General features: G+C 41.0%; 1 non-coding gene across 1 annotated transcript; it reads left to right on the forward strand.

Moving 5' to 3' along the window:
* The first annotated feature begins 4,478 nt into the window (after positions 1–4,478).
* Trnas-cga (transfer RNA serine (anticodon CGA)) lies at positions 4,479–4,552 on the forward strand. The gene has a single exon. It is a non-coding gene; the product is annotated as a tRNA-Ser (tRNA).
* Positions 4,553–7,079: the final 2,527 nt, after the last annotated feature.

The raw sequence follows: 7,079 nt of genomic DNA on the forward strand, positions 1-7,079 counted from the left end.
GAGCAGAGAGAGCATTAATTGCATTACCTCTGGCACTGTTTGTAAAGGCGAGTGTCTTCTAGCAAGTAAACTTCCGCAAGTCGCTTCGTGAAGCTACTTCTGCAAGTTCTTTCACGAATAAGCACCAGCAGGAAATCAGCTTCCGCAAGTTTCGTCAAGTTGCAGAAGTAGTGGAAACAGTTTCTTGCACATTCTTGCAAGTAGTAGCCCAGCTTGCCAGTTGGAACTTTTTTTGAAACTTGCAGAAGTTTTGCTTGTTTAATACCAGTACGAAAATTTCAGCGGTGAAAAGTAGAATGGCGCATAGGCAGATGGGCCGAAACAAATATACGACATGAACCCTCAAACATATATAATCGGCCATCACAGCCAAGGAAGAGCGAAATGAATTTATCGATTACTTAATGTCACCAGGAGAGCAAGTAGGACGGCAGTACAGACGTAATTTTAGCTGACTTTTTAATGTTAGCATAAGCATAAATGCATTACATTTGTGTTAAAAGTAGTAAACATTTTTGCAGAACCGAAGAGTAATTAAAAGGTCATCTCTTAGTGACGTAGATTTCGTATTTTTGTATCTTGTTTTCTAATATTCTAGTCTACACCAGATAAAGAGATTTTCGAGACTAGCATACGACATCCTCAGAAGGTTGATTATATGAGCGAAGTCTCCTTAATTTGCGAGGGAGTGCTGAAAAGTAAGGGCTCCGAATTTTTTATGTGATGGGTCTGAAAGCTTTTAAAATAAAACGAACATTTTTAACATTCTACATCGTTATTATTGATGTCTACGTATTTATCTCTCAACATAGTCATCCTGGCCACGAACACATTTCTGTTAACGTTCCTGTTTGTTGGTATTATCATTGTACAATGTTTGTCTTTGTTGACTAAGCCAGGACCTCACCTCTAATTGCACCACTTCAAGGCTGTCTAAGTGTATTCCACGAAGATGTTGCAGAGTTCGCTTGTGATCTGCCACTGCCATGCTGAAGGACAAACTCTTCGAGGAAACTCGATTGCAACACGCTGTTTCTCACGCAACTAGAGGTTGCAGGCTACAGTTCGGTGTCCTCCACTGGCAGAGGGCTGCCAAGACTATAGATGTAGAATGTTAATAACGTTTGTTTTATTTAAAAAGCTTTAGGAGTTTTCACACAAAAAATCGGAAGCATTACTTTTCAACGCGCCCTCGTGTTTCATTTAATAGTGTTTCATGATAAAATGGTTCAAATGGCTCTGAGCACTATGGGACTCAACTGCTGAGGTCATTAGTCCCCTAGAACTTAGAACTAGTTAAACCTAACTAACCTAAGGACATCACAAACATCCATGCCCGAGGCAGGATTCGAACCTGCGACCGTAGCGGTCTTGCGGTTCCAGACTGCAGCGCCTTTAACCGCAGGGCCACTTCGGCCGGCATTTCATGATAACTAACTCATTCCTTCACCAAAACATTTCTTTTCTTCTTAACTTTGTTCCTCATAACGATTATTGTCCAGTATTAATAATAATGTAACAATGGTAGCGGCTGCTTTGTTTTTAACCATGACGCTGTAAACTTCCGATTGTCCATCTCACAACGCATTCTAGCGGAATCAATTCCCCGAGTACTTGCAGGCGAGTTCCTGAAATTAACTTGCAGAAGTAAACTTGCGCAAGTTTTTGTTCTAACGTAAACACCTCAGCAAGCGCTTGCAAAAATTACTGCGAAAGTTGCTTGCTACTGGATACGAACCTTAAAGAAAAAAAAAAGGGGACGTTGATTCTTGTCTTGGAAGTACCATACCGTAGGGACATTTGAATCATCCGTCGAGAAATCAGTACCCTTACTCTTATTAGGTTATCTTATTATTATGCGTAGAACGTCAGTTTTTTTGTAATATCTTTCTCGGTTATACTTAGGTGAGAGAGTTTCTACAAACATGTATATTGAAAGGACGTCTCAGCATCAGACCTAGAGCGAAGCACTAACAGTTAATACTAAAACCCAAATTATGCAGAGAAAACTTTACAATAAAAATGCAGTCTTTCCTGGATAAACTTGTGACTATTAACTCGAGTAAAGCGCGATTGTTACTTACAATGCAAATCAAAACAACGTGTAATTAATACCGAACCTGAAACCTACGATAAAGCGTGCTTCGAGGAGCACGAATACTCACGACGGTTCCCCGGGAAGAGAGTGACCAATAAACTAACCAACCTCCGGCCGTCGGTGTCGCGGTCTGCCTTTAGCAGGTAGGAGAGTGCTGGACCAATCGCTAGAAAGAGCGGGAGCGTCCTTGAACAATCGAAAAACGCCAAAAGGAACGGGAGTTCCGTGGCTCTACTACATGCAGTTACAGGACACGTTTGGACAAGACTCAAGGAAAAGTTTCTGGACTGTACACAGAAAAAGGAAATTACTCTGAATTCTGCAGGTAATTATGAATTTTTAGTCACTGACACATTCACACAGTACAGAGATTATTCACGACGTGGATTAATGAAAGGAAGAGGTTGCTGATGTGTGACACAAGAAAAACAAATTTGTCTCTACGAATTTCCTTCCTAAGCACAATATAAGAGCACAATAAAAGATAGCAGAAATCTAAGCTGCTAGGATGATTTCAAAGCAAAACAAGTATAATAAACGATATTTATATGAAAAGAAATTTAAACAGGACCCCTTAAACATGTCCCGAATTTTTACGTGTAGCTTTCTCCTCCAGAGTCGAATCCCGTTTATACTGTATATTGAATACCTTATTTGCATGGAATAATTGCTTCATATACGGTAATTTAACTAATTTTATATGTGACTGCTTCCTGTGCCAGGACGGTGTGTATATTTGTCACGTAAAGGTATTGTTTGAAAACATCTCACTTTCATCTCCAATCGTATTCTATTTATAATGACACTTGTTATTTTATAATCTAGCTTGATTTGTTATACAGTTTAGAATTTTCTTCAGGTTCATGTGTGTAATATCCTGTTTTCACTGGTGCGTCTCTGTTCATGTTTTCCATTAATTCTGGATCTTATCTTTCATTTCCATTTCTTCGTCCCAGCTGGACATTCTCGATTTTTTTTCGCTCGTGAAGAGTTGTTCTATGTTCTTCTTTTCTTAGTATTTTCTCGGTTCCTCTTAACTGAACTTACAAGTCGTGTATTCCCCCTTCTCTGTCAGACTCCTTGCTTGTTTCTTGAAAATTGCTGGTCTGAGTTGTGGTCGTGAAGAAATCGTTAACGGTGACCACTGGATGTCCTGTGATCTGCATTCGGTCATTCCTTGCTTGTTATTCAGGGCTCCTTTTAGCTGTTTGTGCTCGTGTAGTCTTTCAGGTTCGGAGTATTTTTAGTTTGCGTCGTTTCTCCCCGTCAGTCAGCTCCGGTAATAAATTGTTGTTCCGTGTTGTTCTCTCCGTGGTTGGTTCCTGTGTTTACTTAATTGGGAATACCCTGATCTTGGTCATCAGTCGTGATATGGTTAGGTTCCGTATCATTGTCCGTTTCCTGGCGGTTAGTTCATCTTGATTGTTAGAGTTTCCCTCAGTTTTGATGCACGTGCTGTATGTCCAACGAATCATGTCGCTATGTCCGTCTTCTGCAATCCCACTCCTGAGCTGAATGGCGCTACATCGCCGAACTACCCCGTGCTGGCAGCATGCATACGAAATCTAAGGGATGTCGAAAGGGATGTATGTCACGCCGGCGCGCAGAAATCGATAGCGGTCTGTCTGTACAGGAAAATTTTTAAAGTGACCAACAAAGAGGCGCGGATGGCACCAAAATTGTTGCCGAAATGGGGGTCTTGGAGGAAATCTTCGTCATTTTATTGACGCGTGTTTCCATGTCGCCCTCCTCGCGCTCTCCCTCCCAAACGTGGTCACGCCACAGGAAGACGCGAAACAGGAGGGCTGAAAAGCCATAACCACCATTTGCCGCTTCGTATCACCTTCAAATTTCGTCGATAGATTTTGAACTGTCCTTAGTGGTTTCACCCTGTATACCACTGCAAAAATTGCTGTTGTGCTACGTTCCAAAGGGATGCGATCACATTCAGTGGGGTTGCAGATGCACGATGCCCTTTGAGAAGGGATGAGTCATCCGGCGGCGTCAGTAGTGTTCAAGGTTGTCAAGAACGTTGTTCTGTCTCTCACTGTACAGAGAAATATTGAAACTTTCTGGCAGATTAAAACTGTGTGCCAGGCCGAGACTTGAACTCGGGACCTTTGCCTTTCGCGGGCAAGTGCTCTACCAACTGAGCTACCCAAGCACGACTCACGCCCCGTCCTCACAGCTTTATTCCGCTGCAGAGTGAAAATCTCATTCTGGAAACATCCCCCAGGCTGTGGCTAAGCCATGTCTCCGTAATATCCTTTCTTTCAGGAGTGCTAGTTCTGCAAGGTGCGCAGGAGAGCTTCTGTAAAGTTTGGAAGGTAGGAGACAAGGTACTGGCAGAAGTAAAGCTGTGAGCACGGGGCGTGAGTCGTGCTTGGTAGCTCAGTTGGTAGAGCACTTGCCCGCGAAAGGCAAAGGTCCCGAGTTCGAGTCTCGGCCAGGCACACAGTTTTAATCTGCCAGGAAGTTTCATATCAGCGCCCACTCCCCTGCAGAGTGAAAGTCTCATTCTGGAGAGAAATATTGGTTTCGATCGCAAAATGTGTAGAAATCAACGCCACAGGGGAGGAATGGTTTCAGTGACACCCTTCTGATATTGAGAAGGCGATCTACACTTCCAGTGAAAATGTGGTTAATTCATTAGATAAAAAATTGCAGGCAACTGATATATTTTGTGATCTGTCAAAGGCATTTGACTGTGTAAGTCGCAATATCCTTTTAAGTAAATTAGAATATTATAGTGTAACAGGAAATGCTGCAAAATGGTTCAAATCTTATATCTCTGGCAGGAAACAAAGGGTGTTATTAGGAAAGAGACATGTATCGAGTTATCAGGCATCATCCAACTGGGAACTAATTACATGTGGGGTCCCACAAGGTTCCATTTTAGGGCCCTTACTTTTTCTTGTGTATATCAATGACCTTTCATCAGTAACATTGCCAGATGCCAAGCTCGTTTTGTTCGCCGATGATACAAACATTGCAATAAATAGCAAATCAAGTGTAGTCTTAGAAAAATCAGCTAATAAAATATTTGTGGACATTAATCAATGGTTCCAAGCCAATTCCGTGTCACTAAACTTTCAAAAAACACACTACATGCAGTTCAGAACTTGTAAGGGGTGTCCCACGAGTATATGCCCGACATATGATGACAAGCAGCTAGAAGAAGTGGACAGTGGTAAATTCTTGGGATTACAGCTTGAAAATAAATTCAACTGGGAAAAGCACACCACAGAAATGCTGAAGCGTCTTAACAAATCTCTATTTGCAATGCGAATTGTGTCAGACATAGGGGATATAAAAATGAAAAAGCTGGCATACTATGCTTACTTTCATTCCATAATGTCATATGGGATTATTTTTTTGGGGTAATTCATCAAGCCAAGCTAAAGTTTTCCGGGCACAAAAACCTGCAGTAAGAGTTATATGTGGTGTGAAGGGATACTAACTACTGCTTCCCAATATATTTATTCTTTAATGAAATTTGTCATTAAAGTATACCACTTTTTCAAACCAACAGCTCAATTCATGGAATCATACTAGAAATTAGAATAATCTTCACAAGGATTTAAAGTCACTTAGTCTTGTACAAAAATATGTGCATTGTTCAGGAAAACACATTTTCAATAACTTACCAGCAGCCATAAAAAGCGTAACAACCTATGAAATTCAGTTTAAGAGAAGCCTAAAAGATTTATTGGTGGCCAACTCCTTCTACTCCATAGATGAATTTCTCAGTAGAACCAACTGCTTTGTGTGTGTATATATGAAAGTACAATATAACTTCTGCACATTTTCAGTGCAGTAATGTGTTCATTGTAAATAAGTGTGTGTGTGTGTGTAAGTACAATGTAACTTCTGCACCATTTCAGTGCAGTAGTGTGTTCATTGTAAATAAGTATTACAGTAGTTGTATTCACGGTTATTACCTTCTAAATAAATAAAAAAAACTTTTTTATTTTTAAATTCAGTGCATTAGTATTTGTAAAATGATTCTTTCGTATAGTGTTCATTAAAAAATGACGATCATTCCACTTGGGACCTGTGAAATGGTACATTAGCTTATTTGTTTGACTTGTAAATATTTGTCATGCATTGTTGTTTTTCTGACATGTTCTACATCCTGGAGGACCTCCTCACTACGGATCAACTGGAATGAAAGTAAATCTAATCTAATCTAATCTAATCGTTATGCCACCAACTGCGGCAGTGTATCTGAAATGTTTCCTCGGCCACACATAAGAAAACCGCGTGATTTAAACGCTGGGGGTCGCTGTTCTGTCCTCCACCGCAGAGGCGTCGAAAGAAGACGCGAAATGTGGATAAGAAGGGGCGTGCCTACCTTCCAATCTCCCAATACGTCCACGGTGACGTTGGGCAGAATTGTGGTGAAATTTGGTGTCAGTGGCCATTATTAACACCTCTTTTATCTGATAATAACTTCTGACCTCTTGCCTTTTTTTTTCCCCGCGTGTGTCGACACTTTGCTATTTGAAACGTCGCCGAGCCCGACGGTGACGTCGCACGGTGCCGCGCTTTTGCATCATTACAGAGGGAAGTTTTAGGCGCCTTTGATCCAAATTTTAAACTTTTGCGTCCAATGGGAGACAATCATGGTGTTTCGAAAAAGCGGCTCTTTAATTGTGTGCGTAGTGTACAATGATAAGACAAAACATTATGACCCCAGACCTATGCGAGAGGCGTTCAATGAATTCGAAAGTAAAGTTCTATGTACTGACTTGGTAGAAAATCCTAAGAAATTTTGGTCTTATGTCAAAGCGGTAGGTGGCTCAAAACAAAATGTCCAGACACTCTGTGACCAAAATGGTACTAAAACAGAGGATGACAGAGTAAGGCCAAAATGCTAAATGTATTTTTCCAAAGCTGTTTCACAGGGGAAGACTGCACTGTAGTTCCTTCTTTAGATTGTCGCACAGATGACAAAATGGTAGATATAGAAATAGACGGC

Source organism: Schistocerca nitens, chromosome 9 (assembly GCF_023898315.1).
Source record: "Schistocerca nitens isolate TAMUIC-IGC-003100 chromosome 9, iqSchNite1.1, whole genome shotgun sequence".
NCBI lineage: Eukaryota > Metazoa > Arthropoda > Insecta > Orthoptera > Acrididae > Schistocerca > Schistocerca nitens.